Below are 23,344 nucleotides of genomic sequence, written 5' to 3'. Positions count from 1 at the left end.
GAGAAAAAAATAATATTAACTGAGTAAAGAAGAAGAGCAAACAAGTGACTTCCAAACAATGTGAGTTATGACAGAAACAGGAAGCTTCCTGGCAGTCCCCCAAGATTCTTCTGCAACACTGGGACATCATCTTTGGCCTACAAGATTAGCATATCTGAAAGACTCATCTGAGAAGCAGGATTTTCTAAAAAGCCTTCCTATCTTGTCTTGTCAAGGATCAGCAGTCCTTTCTTTTGTGTCCTGCTTGTCCATTTTGGACAGCACAGTGACAGCAGTTGATGCGAGGGCACTTTCTTGCCCAGTGGCTAACATTTGCCACAGTGAAAGTTAACTCCATATGTAGTTTCTTCAGTGCCCACCATCTTCTCTGAAGTAGATTGGTGCTTCCAGGAGCATAAATGTCTCATTGTCATAAAAAAAGAAAAAAATATGTTATTAAAATATCTTAAATACCATATTCTGCAGATCTCTGAAGTGTTTGAGGATGACCCATCTTTCTAAAATATATTTCTGTTTGATCTTGAAAACATACCTAATATGACTACAAGTTCTATTGTAATGACTAATTACTAACTTACATTTCTTTATATCCTAATTGGTTGGTAATAATAACTTTCAAGTATTAGGAAATTGCATCACATTGTTAAATGAACTATATAGGTACAATATCTTGAACAATATTATAAATATATGTACAGTGTTTTCTAACATAATCAATCTCAAATTTGTATCAATACACATAATTTGTATACAATATACAAAAATACAATTCAAAGTAAAATATTTAAAACTAGTAGTTGCCTTCTAAAAGTAGATTCAATAATCTACCTTTTTATCTTATCACCTCTCCATGCTGGAATTTTGTCTGATCTGATTGGGATTGGGCAGAGTTCTTATTCATATTGTATGAACCACTGTATGTTTTTAACTGCAACTGCTTTACAATGTTCAGAAAACATTACTTCCTTGTAGTCACTACCTATGGCAATTATGGTCTTTCTGTCCCTTCTGCTGTAGTCACTGAGCCTTGAGTAGAGGGGAGCTGTGATATAGATGTCCAACTTAGGACTTACCATTCTGCAGTCATGTATTCTATACACCTTGATCAGTTGTAGACTCTGCATTAATTGTTACCTAGAGCCAATAGAAGCTTCTCTTTTGAGGGTTGACTCAGGTTATAATCTATGGATATAGCAGTAAGTCATTAGGAGCTAAGCTAAGTTGGATCTCTGTGAGTTTGAGGCCAGCATGGTCTATGAAGCAAGTTCCAGAGCATCCAAGGCTGTTACACAGAGAAACCCTGTATTGGAAAACAAAACAAAACAAGACATATATGTCCCTATCTATTGTCATAAAATAAAACAATGTGATAATATGAATTTATCAGTTCTACACATAGATAATTAACTCCAAATTATGTGACTAACTGAAATAAGTGGATCACTTACTTACATGTCTAAGTCATAAGATTCTCAAGTATTATAAACTTTGTATCCAAATTTTATATAGCAGTTACTTTAGATGTAATAAATACCATTTTCTTTCATTACCAAATAGTCTGTGCTAGTATTTTTCATGTCTCCTTTCTATGCATGCCTGGCCAAAAACAATCCTCAAAGAAATTTTGAATCAAGGTGTATGAGTTATGACCAAAAGCAGCGTATATACAAAGATACTGGTTTTGTCCTATTGACTTAGAGAGGAAAGCCACAGTGATGAGAAAGTCACGGCAGCAAGCAGCCAGGCATGATTGTATTGTACCATCCTGGTCTGTCCAATACAGCCAGAAGCCAAAAGATGATACTCCATCCACACACAGCAAGCAAAGAGTTAACTCAAGTGTGACTAAGCTATAAACTCTCAAAGCTCACATCCAGTAATGTGTTTTCTACAGTAAGACTCTCCTTCCTAAATTTTCCATAATATCCCCATACACCACCAACCGGGAGCAGAGTGTTCAAGTACATGAGCCTATAGTAGGCCTTTCTCTTTCAAATCACCATATATAGGATAACAGCGGAAATGAGAGTCAAAACCTCGTGTGAACCTAAACACACACACACACACACACACACACACACACACACACACACACACAAAGGGAGAGAAATGAAAATTCAACTTACCAGAAAAAATATCACCACAGAAAGATAAAAATGTACAGTTATTCTAGGTAGTTATTACAAGAAAAATGATTGTATCTAATCAGAGTGCAGTTTTTTAATACATCCCATGCAGTTCAAAAAAATCAAATCATCTTTATTTAATTCATAATAACATTTTCACTGGGAGTTCCAAAACAGAATTAGCATTTTCCATTCACATACAAGCCACAAGAGATTTTCAAATACACCTGTTTATCTACGCCTCTTAATTTTTTTGAAAATTGAAGCCACAAACATGAACAAATTACAAACCTTCATTGTCCAACAAATTGCTCAACAGGAAACATAATTTTGGTTAAGAAAGATCACCAGAAGTTTGGCAAGATACCACAAGCTGGCTAAAAGCCTCAAATAAATAGGAAACAACAGCAACAACAACAAGAACAACAACAAGATTCATTATGCTGTACCAATGACAATTCACCAAGGAAACAGCTTTAGGTACACGGATTCCAAAGCATTCATTTTGTTTTTCATCAAAGTTAGCACAGGACTATGAATGTTGGATATCAGGTAAGAAAAGGAGTATCTGAAAATACATTAGATGTATCAGCTGCAAGAAATCCATTCATTCTTCCTTTATACCCACAGTCAGTAAGCTGTGAGAAAACTCTGAGAGCCTCAGAGAAATAACAACATGAGGTGTTGTACCATCATGGCCTACCAAATTCAATTGCAGTATCACCTAGATGTAAGGCCTGACTCTACAACTGTCTGTATTAACAAAGAACTCATCATGCAATCTGGGACTTATATTTAATTAGTATATATTTCCAATGTATATTGGGGAGTGAGTTGATTTACTATATTGAACAAAACTGTGGAGAGAAATATTCTGTTTTTATTTTTCCATCTTAATCTTGCCAATGTCATGACTCATTGGAAGGATAGAGCGAACACTAAGAAATACGTTCATGAACTTTCCTGTAGTCCTATGCAAAAGAAGATAAGACAATCTCAGAAAAAAGTCCTCTTTTGGCTCCAAGATCATGAGTTGGGGGTTAGATCTCTTTCATGTCCAAAGTGATGTTTCTTATAGGGAACGAAAACTCAAAAACAGAATTTTGTTAAAGATATTCTTTTCTATACTTCTTATTATAATTTTATGAAAGCTAGAATTCTCTAAGTAATATCATTACATCTCCTTTATCTCCAGTAGCTAACCATGAACTAAAACTGCCATAAAGAACTTCTCATTGTGGGCTAGTTTTAGTAAGTGAAAAAAAGAATATATATATATTTACTAACATGTGTGTGTATGTATGTTTGTGTGTATGTATTGTGTGCGTGTGTGTGTGTTGTGTGTGTGCGTGCGTGCATTGTGTGTGTGTGTGTGTGTGTGTGTGTGTGTGTGTGTGTGCAGTTGTTGCTGTTCTTTTACTCTTTACTCTTTTGAGGGCCCACCACCCAGTTCCCAAATATACACAGAATCTTATACTTACTTATGAATGGCCAGCCTTAGTTTGGCTAGTTTCTTCCCTGCTTTTTTTTTTTTTAATTATCCCATTTATATTTTGCCTCTAGGGTTTTTCCTTTTCTTACTTATGTATATCTTATTTTTACTCTTACACTGCATCTGGCTGTGTGGCTGTGTGGCTGGCCTCTAATGTTCTACTCCTTCTCTCCCTCTTTGATCTTTCTTGCTTCCTGATACTTCTTTTTCTTCTATTTCTTCTCTCTGTCTGCCAGCCCCACCATTATTTCTCCTGTTGTTATTGGCCTTTCAGCTCTTTCTTAGACCATCAGATATTTTAAACAGGCAAAATAGCACAGCTTCATAGAGTTAAACAAATGTAGCATAAAGGAATGCAATGCATCTTTGCATCATTAAACAAATATTCCACAGCATAAACAAATGTAACACGTATTAAAATAATATTCTACAACACACACACACATACACAAAGTAAATTTTAAAAGCAGAAATGTTTGTTTTGACAGATTGTGGGAGTTTTCAGCCATGGTCAATGAGCCTGTGGTCTTACTGTATTTTAATTGAGCTTTCTGAGAACAATCCAGATTTAGATCACAGCAATGAACTGTCTGTTCTCAAGGCAGACAAGGCTATCCTTAAAACAGAGGAGCCCTCCCTGCATTAGACTAGAAAAGAAATCTGAATTTCTTCACTTAATCTTTTATTCTTACACTATTTCCTTTTGGTAAATTTCATTTTGTTTTGGCAGCCCATGTTCCACAGGATCTAAGTGTAGAAACAAGCTTTCCTCTGGGTCTTTTGTTTTTGCTTCTAAAGTCTCCTTTATAATGTAATATTTTGATTAAACAGAGTTGTTATACTTTTCTCCTTTGGGTCTCCTTTTGTTAAGGAAATTTATAACTCACCTGGTTTCTTCCACATTCTCATTTTCCAGTGCTTGTTCCCAGATAGCCGTACTATTTAGGGAAGTTGTGGTGCCTTCAGGAGGAAGGACACAGCTAGTGCAAGTGGATGGAAAGGGACACACCTTTTGGTTACAGGTGTGTTTGAGGTATGTTATGTGGTCCTTTGTTGGCTATGTTGTGTTGAAACTCTGCGACTTCTGCGGTACAGAAATTCTTCCTCAACCAACTAAGATCTTGTGAAACCACAAACTAAATTAGGTCTTCTTTCCTTCTTGTTTTGACTAATATTATGGCCAGAGTAAAGAAAGATGATCAGTATAAAGAATGTCAGCAACAGCACCACTGGAGAGTGAACTATTTTAAGAAATGAAAAGCTTTTGGTACTAAGTTGGGTAAAAGTTTTGAAGAGGAAAAAAGTGCTTGAATAAATAGTAATGATGGGTGTCCAGAAAGTAAAAGAAACTGTAAACTACTAACAGGAAAGGCACAGAGAGTCTGTAGCATGACTGACAAAGACAATAACTCTAACAGTATTGGAGTAAAATCTAAGTACATTGAAGTCAATGAGATAAAGATAGATTGTATGTGGAGGGGAAGAATCTGAGTGTTATCAGACTTTGTAACAACAGTACTGTTGTGATCACATGTTAAGTAATATTTTAGAAGTGCTGAAGAATAAACTATTGGAACATACTTATGTCCTTCCAAACTTAGTGACACTCACCTGTGTTCCCAATGTTTGTGAGGCATGGTGGGATGTTTGCATGTTTAAGGTCAGCCTAGGCCAAACAGTGAGACACTGCCTAGGAAAAAGAAAAGAGGTTTCAACTGTAGCTCTGTGGTGTAGTGATTGCTGACTGTGCCTGAGGCCTTGGGATTGATAACCAGACCTCAAACAAAAGAATTATGCACTCAGTTGTCTGTCATGTAGAAATGCTGGGACCGTGGAATAAGTATATGATCTAACATGTAAGCCTTTAGTATATTTGAATCAAACATAATCATGTTTAAAGTGTCTCAACAAAACAGAATAAAAATTAGCACAAATGTTTTCTTAAGGAGGAACACAAGTGCCATAGCAAATTTATCACTATATATTTGTTGAATTCTGGAATAAAAACAAATGCAGTGATACTAGTTATTTGCTACATACTAACATATTGACATATTTTAAAACTCAGGGACCTCAACCACTTGAATTGACAAGCTGAAAGGTCTACAAATAGGAATGACCTCCCATTATAATCTGTTCCATAAATCTTCCGGTCGTAATTCTCAGCCACAGTTCTCTGCTGTAGCTGCTTCTTTAATTCCCCCCTTGTCATACTACGTCTCCGGATTTTCAAATAGAGTACTTGAAAGTATCCTTGATTTCTGCTAGCTCATTGTTCTCATCACTCACACACAGTTTAGTGCATTTAATCATACCCAAGTCAAGTTTAGATCCAGGTAGCCTTTTGCAGCATTAGCAGTTTTCATAGATTTGCACCTTTACTCTATATTAGAAGGTTTGGTTTCTTTCATATGCCAGTTATTTATTCAGCATTAGGACATATAAAGAGATATTCTACACCCTCTGATGATAAGCAAGGACTTGTTGCCTGACACAAATAGAGGAAATATTGTAACCTCTCTTTTGAAGACGGGAAGGGAAGGAAGGAGACTTAGGAGTTATTTTGATAATTGATATCATATTATGCCTCAGGGCCTTGGGGTGTTTGATTCTTATTTAATCAGAAAAGCATTGACTGGATTCCCTGGCTTCTTGCTCTTATGCGATTCTTTCTCTGACATTTCTCAAACTGTTTTTGACTGGATTTTGGAAACATTTCTTGGAAAACAACTTAAGCACTTTGCTATTTAGAGAATTTATGCTTGCATGTGTCCAGGCTCTATTTGACTTTTCTTGCATTCTCCACTACCCTCTAGAGAATTAAGAACAAATTATCAAAGTTATCCAATGAGACAACTCTCCCCACTTTGGACTGTTAATGTTTTAATGATCATTTCTTATGTGTTTAGAAGCTTTTAAAAGCTTAAAGTTGGGCTTCTTAAATTAGGCTCATGAGATAGAAACATCTGCTAAGGATGTACCGGTCTTGTTACAGTACATATGATAATGTAATGTGATGAAGGTCATATTCTTCAAATACAATTTCCATATCCTAGGAAGGGCAATCAGTTTGTGGTCCAAACATATAAATTATTAAATTTTCATTAATTTGCATGAAATTCTAAATTATGTATGATATAAATTTTAAGTCATGCAAGATATAAAAAAAAAAATGGGTATGGGCGTGAATGCCCATGCCTGGCAAAACATATATTTGGTGGTCAGAGCACAACTCTCAGGTGTGAGTGATTCCTGGCCACACTTTAGGATCTGCTTACTGAACTCATTTTATTAGACTTAAACCAAAGCACTCTACATATTGAGATGCCATATTAGCTCACACATAATTAGTGTATTATGAGTATTATTAAAAAAAATTGCTCCAGATTACCATTGATTTATCTGGAGAAGGGTGAATTAATAAAACCTGAAATTTAAACAATATTTTGTTTTTGAAACGTAATAATAAGTAAAAAATAACATTATTTACAGAATTAGAGGTGTTAGTTATCAATGAGGAAGTTAGTTTTGTTTTTTTTTGTTTTTGTTTTTGTTTTTGTTTTTGTTTTTACATAATGTTAACTGAGTATACCTCTATAAGGAATTAAATTGTCAAGGCTGAAAAAAAACTTTAACATTTACTCCAATTATTAATATATCTTGATGAATGAAACATACATACTAGTTTACAAACTTTATTTTAAATTACAAACTTAATCTGTAAAATTCTGTATAATAAGTAGTTTGTAACATGGTAAGTCATATAAAGCAATTTTAACTTTCCAAAGTATGGCCTAAACAAATTCACATTAAATCCCTAGCCATATTTACGATAAAAATTTAGTGAGGTAATTAATATATCATAATTATGAGGCTACATATCAAGAGGGCCAGTGGCCTTACAAGATAAAATACCCAAAATCAGATTCCTCCTTTCTTTTTCTGGTAATCTATCTCTCTTTGTGAATACATGTCTCTGTCCTTCTCTCTATCTCTGTCTCCCTCTGTTTCTCCCTGTCTGTCTTTGTCTCTTTCTCCATCTCACAAATATACTTATGTATCACATAGAGAAAAGGCAACACAACATGATTTAAACATGGCGTCTTAATACACAACAAGAAGCAGGATCAACCACTTAATTTTCCAGCAGATCTGCCTTGTACTTGTTACCTCAGAAATTGTTAGGAAATAATTGCAGGTTTATATAAAGAAGACAAGTTTCTAAAAGTCACCAATTTAGATATGGTGGCACTAGCAGACCAACAAGATCTCACTTAAAAAAAGATAACCTTTCAAAAATAGATGGAGTCTTCCTCCTCTCTACCATTTTACAAAATGAGAATATATTTCACAAATGGTATGTCTTGTCAAATTCTAGAATAATGAAAAGTATGTGCTTTGGAAAACCTAGCTTATAGAATTGAATCTAGTACGCACCAAAAGTATATATTTTATAGTTAGTTTTTAAATGTATTATCTTTAGGAGCTAGAGAGATGGTCCAGTAGTTAAGATTACTGGTTGCTCTGCAGACAACCTTGACTCAGTTCTCAGAACCCAACAGGGCAGCACATAATAGTTCTCGAGGGTTTATCACCCTCTTCTGGTCTCAGTAATGTGATTGATACACATGCAGTGAAACAGCTATACATATAAAATAAGAATAAAGCTTAAAATATAAAAAGCAGATAGTCCAAATATGACTATTTGCACTTTCTTGAAAATGTAGAATGATATGGGATATGTAGAGACTATTTTGTTGAAACAAGGAGTCCAAATTTGCATTGTATGTCGAGATGTGTATTTACATGAGATAAACAATCATCTTCTAAATTAGCTGAAATTGAACATCTGTTTGTTTTTTTTTAAAGTCCATGTAAATGCTAATTTTGAGAGAAATGCTTCAGGCATGCTATAGATTGGATTCATATAAATCCTTGATGTATCTGAAAAGGTTTCCAAATTTCACTCACCAAATCATAGTTGGTGATGGCTCTCCATTTTTATAATCAATGTATGGGCTGTTTGTATAGAGAGAAGATTTAGTCATGGGAAATATCTCTTCAGTTTTCCTGAGAGGTTGCTCAGCACATCAGGTTTAGAAGAAAGCTAAAACTTCTAGGATTATGTAGTGGGATGAAAGGAATATTCAGGTAATCAACAATAATATTCAGAAAAGAATAGAGGGCAGAGAGACAGAAGCAGCAAACATTTGGATTGACTCTTGTTGAAATGTGCTTTGAGTGTAATGGACAGATCAGGGGAAAGTGGTAGAGATATCTCCCTACTTCTGTCTTCTCAGTTTGCTTTTTTCTCTTTCAAAAAGCATGACCCTTAGCCTCCTTCAACTATAGTGATATAATCACAGTTCTTCTTTTTCACTTGCTTCTCTTGACAACACTTTGGCACAACTCTACTTCTTGGTTGTATCACCTGTTAACAGACAAGGGAATACTTCTGAGACTTACCACAATGTATACATTACAGTGGAGATAAGTATGCAATATACATAGCAGGAACTGACAGTCCTTGAACTTCCTTTTTTCTCTTTTCTTTCTTGGACTGGAAAGAAAAAATAATATCATTCCTATGGAAACATTAGAGAACTTTACAACTTGAATAGCAAAAAAAAAAAAAAAAAAAATCACCTACTAATGTATTATGCAACATTTCCTCCAGACTTATGCAGAGATGTCTATGAAGTACAAAAGCAAATTCAGAGCTTAATATGTTACGGAATATGTCAGAGAGTGGAAATGCAAATAAATTCACAGGAGAGGATCATCTGAGCTGCATGAGAAATGACGAATAGGCATTTACGAAAGAGAAGAGATGGGAAGGAGTAGTTCTGCTGTTCAGCTGTGGTGATCACTGGAGAGATGAGGGAGAGAAAGGAGGTCCAAAGGAGGCGTAGAGGGGATGACTTCTGGTAGAAGAACAGGCTTTTGAAAATTAACTACAAGGAGAGAGGAGAAAGGAGAACTGGAGATCTTCTTTCTCTAGCCTGATAAGGAAACTGAGTTCATCCCATGCTGAAGGGATTCCAAGCAAAAAAGATCAATAAATATAAGAAGCTTACCAGCGTGTTTTCTTTTTTTTTTTCTTTAACTTTTTTTAAAAAATTTTATTTGTGTTTTAATTTTACACATCAGCCATGGGTTCCCCTGTCCTCCCCACTCCCACCCCCACCTCCCCCCCAGCCCCTCCCCTCCATTCCCATCTCCTCCAAGGCCAAGACTCATTTAAACCTGGTGGATTCAGTAGAGGTAGGTCCAGTCCCCTCCTTCCAGGCTGAGCATGTGTCCCTGTGTAAGCCCCAGGTTCCAAGCAGCTCATGTACTTAGGACAGGTCCTGGTCCCACAGACTGGGTGCCTCCCAAACAGTTCAAGCTGTTCAATTGTCTCACTTATCCAGAGGACCTGATCCAGCTGGGGGCTCCACAGCCTTTGGTTCATAATTCATGTGTTTGGCGATTTGTCCCTGTGCCTGTCCAATCTTGGTCTCAACAATTCATGCTCTTATGGTCCCTCGTCTTTCTTGACAATTGGACTCCTGGAGCTCTACCTGGGGCCTGGCTGAGGATCTCTGCATCCATTTCCATCAGTTATTGGATAAGAGTTCCAGCACCACAGTTAGGGTGTTTGGCCATCTGATCAGCAGACTAGGTCAGATCAGGCTTTCTCTTGACCATTGCCAGCAGTCTACAGAGGATATATCATTGTGGATTTTTGGGGGACCTCTCCAGCACTCTGCCTATTCCTGTTCTCATATAGTCATCATTTATCATGGTCTGTTATTCCTCGTTCTCCCTTTCTGTCTGTTCTTGATCCAGCTGGGATCTCCTGATCCCCTAAGCTCTCTTTCCCTCAAATCTTGCCCTTCATTACTCCCACTGTCGTCCAGGTTGTTCATGTAGATCTCATCCATTTCTCTGTCATTGGGTGATCCCTGTATCTTTCCTAGAGTCCTGTTTTCTGCCTGTTTTCTTAAAATGAAACTAAGTTGAGAAGTTAATTTGAGATGGAAATTAAGGTGTTGGACTAGTTTTGCTGCTCCCAGGCTTGAGTAGTATAAATGTAGAGGGGAGAATGACCTTGACACGTATATTTCTGGGTTGAAATTACTCATAATTACTTCTAAATATAGTTTTATCATGTTACCATTTTTAAAAACATTTTAAGGATAAAATAAAGGAGAATAAAAAGTGAAATTGTCAAATTGTCCACAGAGCCTATGTCAATGGTTGATATATAATCCCAAGAATAATTGATTAACTGTATTAGTTATGGTCTGGCAACTTAGCCTTTTCTAAATTTAAAAAAATGATTTAATGTTACTGAATAATACACAGTGAAATGTGCAAATATGAAAAATAATTTATACAAAAATACTGTATTGAGCATTTGTGTTTTCCATCTAAAACCCAGTAGATAAAAAAAAACTATTCACTGAGTTTTTATAAATGAATTAAATAATAAAAAATTGTGATAAACACTACCAATTATAGTTTATGAAAATATGTGAAATTGGGTGTTGAAAGTACATTTGGCCCACTTGATGCAATTCCTCATATCTATATTGCAACATAAGACATTGCAATTTACCAAAAGAAGGAAAAAACTGAGAAAGAAGTAATTCACAGACAACCTTAATTTTAGTTGTTCAATTTTCTAGATCTTCCTTTTTCTTTTCTGAAAGTTACTGCTATGTAACATATCAACATTCTCAGATTTTTGTGAGACTCTTTGATTATTACTGTAGTTAACCTGCAGTTTACAGGTAATTTGATGATCTGATTCTCTGTGGTTCTCACTTTCTAGTCTTTAAAATCTTCTTCCTGTTGGTTTTCAATGACAGTCTGTACCTTACTCTTACTTCAGATTTCTTATCCTAATCCTGATGTTTTACTTTTGATATTATTTGTAGAAAAACATTTCTGGAGAGACAGGTATTGCTAACTTTGTAACAAATATCTTATTCTATAAAACATTATTTTGCCATAGTCTAGAATATTAGACATTTTCTGGATATGGCAGTGTACTAGCAGGTGAATGAACAGCCAACCTCTCCCCAACAATGATAGATGAATCACTTGAAAAACATGTTTGCCTTTCGTGTGTTACTGAAGAAGTACTCTCTGAAGAAGTCAAGGTGATTTAGAAAAGACTAAAGCTAAGCTAAAATTGAGTCATATAATTTAATTTGGGTATATGGAGTTTTTAACTAAAAATCTGATTTATCCCCCCAAAAAGTGGTACATCAGATAATTAAATACTAGTTGGAAAATCAAAGAATATTGACTAAAATGAAGGATTACTCTTTTGTCCAGTGGATCTGTGATCTAGTTTTTATGTAGTCAGTTTTCCTGCTACATTTTAACTTTGCCTTATGGAAAGTTACTCTCTTCCATGTGCAGCTCCACTGCTGTCAATCCATGTTGCTTTCCATTTTCCATTCTACCTCAGATATCCTTTCCTAATGTGGAACTGAAAAAGACATCTTGTCTTCCAAGCAGATCAATGTGCTCTTCATTGTGACACCTTACATCATTTATAGAGGAAGGCTGAAATAGACTCCTAGATGTGGTGCAACCAATCATATGGAATTTAGCCTCTTGTCTCTCTTTCTGTTTGACTTTATCTTTCTGACTGCAAGCTGTCAGATAATTTTTTTTCTAAGTATATGATGTACAAAGCATATTGTTGATTCTGGATAAATGTTTCTTACATAAACAAATGTTGGAACATCCTAGATAGAAGATCATGGAGACATTTGAATTAAATGGTGTAAAAATATTTTTTAATTAGGCCTTCTATAAAAATTATTCTTAGAGAATAAGAAAAGACAACATTGATCTTGTAAATTAATATTTTCAGCTTGTGGAGAAGCAGGCCAAGAGGATATGGTATTTTGTGATTCCAAGGAAACTGAATAATTCAGAACGTCAATCTGATTTTCTACTGAGGCTTGATTTTTCCAAGCTGAGGTTATGTAAGAGGTATTGCTGACTTATAATAAACCTCTTCATTTTCAAATAAATTTAGTGTGCATTATTTAAAATGAAAAAAAAGCTAACATTATTATGAATGACTTGATATCTCTTCTATTTAAATCTAAAGAGCCTCCTTTGTATTTCTTTTCACCTTAGATCTTATATTACAGTAATTTTAATTTTGATCTGAATTTTTAAAATTTATTTACTGGCATTTTAAACAATTCTTAACCAAAATAGATTTTTAAATATAATATATTTAAATTATGTGTACCCTCCACAACTTTTTCCAGAAATCTTACACTATTCCAACCACTGAAATCCTTTCTCTCTCTCTTGTTAGGATACAAACAGGCATCTAGATACTAATAATAGTACTCCTACTAATAATAATACTGTTAGGTAAAATGAAAACAATAATATACTAGGAAAAAATAATGAGATGGAAGGAAATGGCCCAAACAAAATGCTCAATAAACCATATAGTTATAGAGACACAGGCATTTGAACAAAAAGAAATCCATAAAAACACCGCACAATATACGAATATATATATAATAAAGCACCTGTAGGGAAAAAGTAAAAACTAAATAAAGAAATCTAAAAAGCTCTGGCAAACCATTATGAGACAAAAACCCTCCAAAAAATACCATTGTGTTTATTTTGTATTGGCCATCTACTCCTGGGAATGGGGACTGCCCTGAAAAATGGGTTTGTATTCCCAGTGTGACTATGTTGGAAAAAAACTAGCATTCAATTGTAAGCAGTTATCTATTGGAGATAGCTTCTAGGTTAGCAATATGAGCGTGGGTCCACTTTTCTAAGTGCTAGGACCTTATCAGGTCCCGACCAATGCATGCTGCCATAGTCTATGAGTTCTTAAATGCATCCGTCCTGCCGTGTTTAGAAGACCTTTTATTCTTGGTGTCCTCCATTCCGTCTGGCTCTTATAACTTTTATTCTTCCTTTCTTCCCCAGAGTTCCCTAATTCCTGAGGGAAAGATTTGATAGAGATGTCCCATTTAGGACCGAATGTTCCAGTGTCTCCCACTCTCTATACATTGTCCAGTTGTGGGTCTCTGTATTTGTTCTCATTTACTGTAGAAGAAACCTTCTCTAATGATGACTGAGCAAAACATAGATATATGAGAAGAGCAGTATAGGAGTCATTCTATTGCTATATTCCTCTAGCAGAACAGTAGTATTTTATTTTACCCTAGGTCCTTAGCCTATCTAGTTTCCAATTCTTGGCCACTGGTGCTGTGTTGGGGGTGTCCTCCATCTCATTGAATGAGCTTTAAATTCAATCAAATATTGGCTGGTAAGTCAATATAAGCTTTGTGCCTTTATACAATGGAATAGTACTCAGATGTTGCATAAAATGAAACCATGAAATTCACAGGTAAATGTAGCTAGAAAAAAAATCACCCTGAATGTGATAATCCAGACTCCTTCCCACTCAAAAAAAAAAAAAAAAAAAAAAAAAAAGAAAGAAATTCAAGGCTAGTATGTATTCACTTATATGTGGATGTTACCTGTTAAGTACCTAATAAGCTACAATCCATATAACCACAGTAGTTAGGTATACAGAAAGGTACTGGGAAAGAGAGTTGGACCATCTTATGAAGGGGAAATAGAATATATAATTATGAGTGGAAGTGGGGGGCTGGACCAGGAGGGTCAAATGGATAGATGTAGGAGGAGGGGGAGATGTGAGTGAATCAGTGAAGTGACATCTGAAACTCTGGGATATGTGAGGGGTCTTATGGAACCCTAATAATGAATAAGCTTCCTGAAGGTGATCTAAATGGAAACATCAAATAATTGAGGAGGCAAAGCTCCAACTGGACATCTCTCATTACCAAATGAAACCTGTATTTCTGGGAATGAGTTACATTTAATACAGTTATTAGCCCCATGGGATAACCCAAATAACCTAGGCTATTGTCAAGGCTATTAGTTGCACACCACAAATGGATGGTAAGATGCTCCACAAATGGATGGTAACACCTATGCATCTCATCAAATAAGGAAAAAAAAATATTTTTTTCCTGAGCCTTCCCTTCTACTAACTTTTGTCCATGTTATTCAGCATACTACAAGAGGAGAAAGGTAAACATCAAAAAAACCTACAAACCCTTTGATCTATAATGATTCCTTGCCTGCAAGTTGACCTGAAGTTTCTATTAAAAGATGGGCTTTGATGATTGTTGAGTACTCATTTAAATATATCTGAGGGGTTGGTGAGATGACTCACCAGGAAAGGAACATCATGAGCAAAGTGGATATGGTGAGCTCAATCGATGAAGTACAGGTAAAGGCTGAAGGAGACAACAAACTCCATAGCATTTTCTTCTTACTTTCATGAATACGTCATAGCATGTTTCTCCCATATACACATCATTCACGTACATACATAAAAATAAAAGGAGAAACAGATTAAAAATTTCTGGTAGGATAAGCCATGGGACCTTGAGTAATTTTGAGTATCTGTTGAAGAATGCATAAATAAGGACTTTATGTAGAAACTATGCTACTCTGATACTAACAGAGAACTACTTTCATATTTGGTTAATTTTCACACTTAGAGTCCTATTTCTGTAAACAAAGTTCTTAAGAAATGCTACAAAGTAAGTTGGATCAAGACCATTTATAGATAGTTATTAAAAAGCAAAATTCAATTCTCTTGTGTGTTTTGTCAGCATTATTACAATATATATATATATATATATATATATATATATACACATAAAATATACATATCTATCTCCTACACCAAATGTTTCAAAAACAGCACCTAAGAAATTGCCATGGATGGCTATAAGTCACTTTTAACATAAAAGAAATCATTGTATCTTTGTAAATGATGGTAATGAATATTTAATTAAATAATCCACATTTCAAATGTCCACACAATATGCTTTTTCCTTGAATACATGCTTTTCTCTATGTGTTACAGGAAAAAGGAAAGCAGAAACTAGTAGCATCTGTATTATAATACGATTGATATACATATGTTTCTAGAAGAAGGGAAATTTAGTTGCATATTATTCAAAACTTCCCTTTCAGGGAATATACATCTTATACAGAAAAAAAATAACTCTCTTTAACATACAGAGACTTTTTCAAATATGTTCTTAGTATCTGCTTTCAGTTATTTAGTGCTAGCCTTTAGGTGTGTCTCTCTATTCACCTGGTTTATCATTTGCATCCAATTCACTTGACATGCATTGTAAGGCTACATGTTTTATTGAATATCAGGAATAAAAGTCTTTTAGAATGATTGCTCTGAACTATTTTTCATAACATAGTTTACATAGTTTATAAATTCACATATTAGAAATATAGAATATTGAATTTAAACCCCATAGTTCCAACATTCTTAAATATTCCTAATACTGTGTATTAGTATTTTTTCTATTCATTAGATATATAACTACATAAATTTATATATAGAATATAAATTATATAAAATATATAGAATATATTTCTCTATATATAATATATAAATTATATTTCAACTTTTAATAGTTTATTAATTTCTGTCAAGTTGAAGGTGTATTGGTATATCACCTTTTGAGGTAATTAAATCAGTTTTGGAAAAACCAAAATAAAATTAATGAATTCATGATGTTACAAAACAGCAGGTAATATCATTAGAAGAGGTTCTTAGTCTTAAGTAAGTCCTACAGAATGTTTTTCCAAACCAGTACTTTCCACCACACTTGACCTTTGATAATCAAATACTTTTTTATACAGTAAAATCTCCCAGAGTCTGAGCTTTATGTTTCCTTAACAAGCAAAAATGTCCATTTTATTCAAAGCAAATAAAATTGAACAAAATTTCAAACCACTGTATGCCAAAGACAATCTTTACTTAAAGGGAACAGGATGATAATGAATTTTCAGAAGTGCAGAGATGATTTCCACATTGTGCAATAGGTGAATAAGAACTAGTTCCATTAGCAGCCTCCCAGACATGAAACATAGCTCATTATACACACCTGCCAACAGCTACATTAAACATTTAATAACAGTAGGAGAAACCTTACCCTTCATAGTCATAAATGAGGGCATTTTAGCATTTTCCATTCTCTGCGCTTCACAAAGACTTTTTTCCCCTTCCTCGATAAATTGATACTTTTTAATCTTCAAACTAGCAGGGCTGGTGAAATAAGAAAGTAATTTTGCCATCTTTTTTCTTTATAAGATAAGGTTTCTGTGTTTATGAAATTTTCATTTTGACTTTTTCTTTGTTCTTAAAAACAACTCATCATGCTGTTTTTAATGGAAAATTAGATGAAAGATTCTCTCTTAGTTTTACAGAAAATGTGTACATTTTTAATTTCTGATGAAATGTCTAGAATGTTAAAGAATTAAGGGGAAAACAAAAAACAAAATCTTAACCATGGACACGAGCCAAATTTTAATTATCCCGTTTCCCTTCCAATCAAATAAGCATAATATAGAACTTTAACAATTGAATTTTAATAATAACTCTCTTCTCTGGGGTTCAATTCTTATGCACCTTCTATTCTAACACATTATTCACTGCCCTGCAAAGGTATCGGGAAAAAAAATATTCCAGGAAGCCACTTAGAGAGGAGCCAAGGAATCACTTCTCTAGCATAAGAAGCTTGAGTAAGTGTGTACAAGAGACCCTTCGGCCTTCTTATATTTATTTTCATTGCATAATGACTTTTGAATGGAGAAACAGAATGCTAAGAAATGAGTTCTGGATTCGAGCAAGACCTGTGAGTTCAAACACTGAAATCTTTCTGTGCAACAGTAAAGAGATCCACTGTTCTTGTTGTAGTATCAGAAAAAGCATTACTTAAAAATAATTCAAGATAATTTTCTTCTCCAAAGGATAATCACAAATTATTTTATCATCTCATTTACATGTAAAACTAAAATATGATTCAGTAAAATGATTAATTTTATATTATACTTTGTTTAATAAGTTAGTTGGTAATAAAGAGCAATTCTCCACATTACCCCAAGGAATTGTAAATCAGATTTAATAGCACCCATGGGATCAGGTAGAATATTTTCTAGAATTAGGAAGTACCATGTTCACATATTTTTAGTAGAAAAAAAATCAATATTATTCATTTTGAATCATACAGTCATCTATGAAAAAGCAGGACGATTTTTGTAGTATTAAAATGACTTTGCATTATAGTAATCTATAAATAGAGGGTTTTGGTGGAAGTGCTGTTGCTCCTTTTCCAACTTCCTTTCACGTTATTTAATCATTGCCAAATAGTCTCAAATATGCGGTGTATTTTCAATTACTTAGAACAAGTGGATACATTGGATTTTACTATACTATTGCCCATGTGCCAAACTGAATGGTACCTATTATAAGACACATAAATACATTTGCACAAGATTGAAATCTCAGGACAAGAAATCTGAAGGCCTCTATTTATACTGTTTCTTTGAAGAAAAGTATAAATTACATATTCAAGCCGGGCGGTGATGGCGTACGCCTTTAATCCCAGTACTTGGGAGGCAGAGGCAGGCAGATCTCTATGAGTTCAAGGCCACCCTGGGCTGCAGAATGAGTTCCAGGAAAGGAGCAAAGCTCTCTCCTACACAGAGAAACCCTGTCTCAAAAAAACACAAAAAATTTACATATTCAAAATTTCACAATGTCTCATGTTATCACATGTGAAATTTCTAACATGGTATTCACATCTCTACCATGGAAATTTAATACAAAAATTTAGAGCACAATTATTAAAATAGAAACATAAGCTTAAATCTCAATGCACACAACTTGACTACTGCATCATTCCATGTAACTTTTTAGGGATACAGAACATTATATACTGGCCGGGTATATAGCTAGGTGATATAGCAGTTGCCTAGCAACATACGGTCTTAAATTGTATCTGTAACACAAAGCACTAAAACAATCCCAAGCCTGGTATATAGTATAGTTTGTTTACATTTTTATAGATATCTCAGGAACCTCAAATTTTATAAGCAACCTATTTCCAAAACAAATTCTAATTGTCATCTACACCATAGTTCTATAATCCCATAATCTATGATAGTGTGCCTTAAATCTAAATATGTTTGCCAATTTGACTTCTTCTTTCTTTATCATTCATATAAAATATATTATACTCTCTTCTAACTTCATATTATCAATATAATTTTGTTATTCTATGTGACATGGCCCTGAATATACCTGTATGATCTCATATTTTAATGACACTGTAGTATCTCAAACAAACCTCTCAGTGTTAACTCTTCAGTTTTCTGTAACTGATGCCAAAGTTATGCTTTGAAAATAGATTATCACATCATGATTATATAAAACCATTCAGCATCTTTTCTTTGAGTTTTCCTCTAGCCTCATTTTATTGCTTCCCATTTCTTTCTATACTTGAGATCATTTTATGTATAGTATGCTATAAAGTTAATGATTATTAAAGTACTTAGAAAGATTAAGGTAAATATCTCATAGTCATTAAAATAACTCAATCCCACAGGCCAATCTCAGCCTTTGATGAACATGATGTCATATGAGAACTTTCCACTGGAAGATATCATGTTTTACATTCTATAAACATGATATTGTTCTAGACCTCCATTGCAATCTTATTTTTCTTAAAATTGCAAGGAAAATTACAATGATAATAAATTCCTTATTCTTTTAGTCAGGATATTATGTAGATTTCAAAATTACCTACTAGAAAGGACCTATACAAAAAAACAAACAAAAAGATAATAACCTTAGCTTACAGAGAATTCATTTGGGGAGACTCATGTGCTGTCAAGGCAGATGGCAACTCCTTTCAGAGCTCTGGAAAGAGCTGCTTTGTAGAAAGGTAGAGTAGAAGAGTTAAAGATGAAGTCAAGGATAATACAGTCTAATGGCGTTTTCGAAGATAACATTGTTGAGGGATGTGACTCAGTATTAGAATGACTGCCTCACAGAAAAAAGGAATGAATGGAGGAAGGAAAACGAAGTGTTAAAATGTAAAGGTATTTAGTAATTCAATAAGACCATAGAACATTAATCATTTGTCAAATTATCAGTTAATTTCATTTTGAAAAATTCAACATTCGCATGTGCTTAGGAAGTTTGGATAAAAGTTAAAGGAAAGTGTTTGAGAAGACTTGGCAACTTAGTGTTGGCATTCACCAGTGAATAAATACAGAAATTTTGAAATTTTTTTCTAAGCACTTTCTATGTCTTTGAGGTGAATTTTATTCCCGGGTATATTTAATTTTTCTTCTTTTAACCAATTTGTTATTTAGTCTAATTAGTGAATTGTTAGATTGTCATATGAGTAAGTGCTTTCCTATAGTTCCTTCGTACATATGATTATTTCTTCTTAATGGCCTCTGTACAGAATTGATTGAGGCATAGGATACAATTTTCACAGCTCTGGTAAATGGAAAATACATGAATATCAATAAACAGATAAATAGCTAAGACTGTGGTATATATGGACAGTGGAATTTTGTTGACATTATGATAGATGATTTTTGAACTAACACATATGAGAAATGTGTCACTTGAAATGGCATTATTATTAATATTATCTCATTTTTTCATTGCATTCATTTTTAGATTTTATTAGATCAGTGAATGAAACCTAAAATGGTACCTAAACTAATTAGGCAAACTCACTTTTAATTAAAATTTATTGATATAAAATCAAATAATATAATGCATATCTCCTCAAAAATAGCTATTTCATTTCTGAGCACAGGCTGGACTGAAAATAACCTATACCAGGAACTTCTAATCAATCCTTACTATTTTCTAGGTTTTGGAAAAGAGAATATTTTTATTTATTTTTAATAATTGAAAAAGTGCATATTCTTGTAAATCTGAATTATTCATATTATGGAGAGATGTATTGCTTAATTTAAACATAATTTAAACACTATAAAATTGAAACCTATGTGGTAAAAGCTGCACAAGGTTACAAATTCAATATTATGTATCACCTATTGAAGGAAATCTTGTATAATTAGATGGCTGTGTGATCCTGAAAATGAATAGCTCTTAAAGTCTGCAAGGAAAAGTCCAACAACTATCCTTACCGGTGCTCTACTAGGACCATACCAATGTGCCTGAGCTTCGCTTCTCCTTCTCAGAGGACCAATTCTATATTCTCGTAGAAATCAAGTGACACTTAAATCATCGTTAAAAATTGTATTTGAAGTACACAGAAGACAAATATCATTACATAATTAGAAGTCGTTCATCTAACAATGAAATTAGGGAGACATTAGACACTTCTTGAATAGGGAAACACTATTCAATATTTATTATTGGAAATCATCACAGTATACTAACAAATATTATTTCCAAATGGCAAGCAACAATAAAATCTCTCCATATTATGCTTTCTCAATAAACCTGTAATTCTACTACTAAATACTAAAAATGTGCTGTAGACTGCAAGGGAAATAAATGAATGGTATTTGTCTTGCTGTGTACATGATTATGTTCATTCCAAATCCCTGTGTATCACTTTTTCCTGTGCCATGGAACTGAGCAGCACATCATTTGGCTGAACAAAAAGGGCCAATTGAAAAGCAACAGCTTAACTGTAAAACATTTTGGCAGCAAAATGCAGTTCGACAATTTGTTATAGTCAGATCATTAGGTTAATCTGAAGTTGTGTGAGGAGGACGGCTGAAGGGAGGTTTGTATGTCTAGGAATATTAAAAAGCAATTTGCACCAGAAACACATCCTCACCCTGGACTGTCTTTGAACATGTTTACAATGCTCTAAGAAAATCTGATGTGCATTTTATTTCAGGATTGAGTAAAGCAGGTATTAGTGCAGTCAGCAGTGGAAAGAAGGAAGGATGATAAGTTGCTTTAAACTTGAGTGGATGACCAGCCTGCTGTCTCTAAGAATTTGTGTATTATTTTCCTCATCTTGTTTAATTCACTGAAAAATATTTTTCTTCCAGTATGGTTTTATGAATCTTTTTTCTTTTTACACTTAGGTATTTTTTAGAATTTATTTTTTTCTTTTTCGAGACAGGGTTTCTCTGTATAGCTTTGCTCCTTTACTGGAATTTGCTTTGTAGACCAGGCTGGCCTGGAAGTCACAGAAATCCACCTTCTTTTGCCTCCCGAGTACTGGGATTAAAGGTGTGTGCCACCACCACCAGGCAAGAGGAGCATTTTCTTTCTTTCTTTCTTTCTTTCTTTCTTTCTTTCTTTCTTTCTTTCTTTCTTTCTTTCTTTCTTATTTTTAATGATTTATTTATTTTATGTGCATTGCTATTTTGCCTGCATGTATGTCAATGTCAGATCCCTGGAAGGCAGAGTTACAGGCAGTTGTAAACTGCCACATGGGTGCTGGGAATTGAACCCAGGTCCTCTGGAACAACGGCCAGTGCTCTTAACCACTGAGCCATCTCTCCAGCCCATTTTTTAGAAATTATTGCAACCCAAATATAAATTCTTCATTGTACTCTGTTTCTGAGTAAAGATCATATTTGTTGACCCAAATTGTACCTAGAATAAATATACAACACCATATTTTCCTCTAAAAATTTTACATGGCTACTTTCATCATAAAATGTTGAGAAAATTATAATATATTTAAATATAAATGAATGAGACATCCATTCATTCTTATTTCTAGAAATCCCATTGAAACATTCTGCACTCACATTTCATTATTGGTCTTGAACTTTTCTAAATATCCTTAATTCCTAATTCTGCATTAAACTACTTTTTTCCATACCTTTATTGACTGTTGCAGTAAGTCATATTACAATCCAAGTTATTTCTATAAATATCTTCATTAACAGCACCTCCTAAGCCTCTAAACAACATATTGTTCATCACATCTTTTTTGTTGATCTCTGCTAAAGCTCACTTCATAAAGAATCTGCCCTTTGCAAGTGTTGTGATCCCACACTACTTCTCTCCTATACTACTTTGAAGATGTTATTGTTGTAGAATAACCTTTTCGTCCACTGTGAAAACGTGTCACTCACATTCATTTAATAAAAAGCTGAATGGCCAATAACTAAGCAGGAGTTTCATCACAGAGAGGTTTCTGGGAAGAAGGACAGAGTTGCCAGGAGAAGGAGCAAGACATGCAGGAGGACAGGTAGGTGTCACGAGTCACGTGGCAATGTGTGGGTTAATAGAAATGTGTTAGTTGAAGTTATAAGATCTAGTTAGAAACAAGACTAATCTGTTGGCTGAGCTTTCATAATTAATAATAAGTCTCTGTGTCATGATTTGGGAGCTGGATGGCAGGACAGAGAAAGACTGGTTACATGGCATTGTATCTTTATGAGACTCTTGTAATAACTCACTTAGTGATGCTTTTATTCAGGGTGTTTCCTTTCACCCATTAGCCTTCCATGCCCTTTGTTTTACTTGAATGTTTATTTTGTCTAATTTAAAAATATTAAAAATACCTTATCCCCCAAATATATGACAATTGTATCATGATTACTTTGGCCTGAGGGCACTTGAGAAACAGTATATATAGACATGAGTTAGATTGTTCTGTTCATATTAAGCAATGAGAAATTGAGAAGAGGCCCTTTCTATATTAGAATGAGAAGGTAACTCTTCTCACCAAAAGCTGGCAATTAATGTACCGATGGGTCTGTACAACTGATCATACCCAAACCAACATTATCTTCCACAAACATTATGCTGTACACTGCCACACATCTGCATCTTCCACAAACATTATGCTACACATTGCCATACACTGTA

Source organism: Onychomys torridus, chromosome 9 (assembly GCF_903995425.1).
Source record: "Onychomys torridus chromosome 9, mOncTor1.1, whole genome shotgun sequence".
Lineage (NCBI taxonomy): Eukaryota > Metazoa > Chordata > Mammalia > Rodentia > Cricetidae > Onychomys > Onychomys torridus.
Note: the sequence above shows the minus strand (reverse complement) of the source record.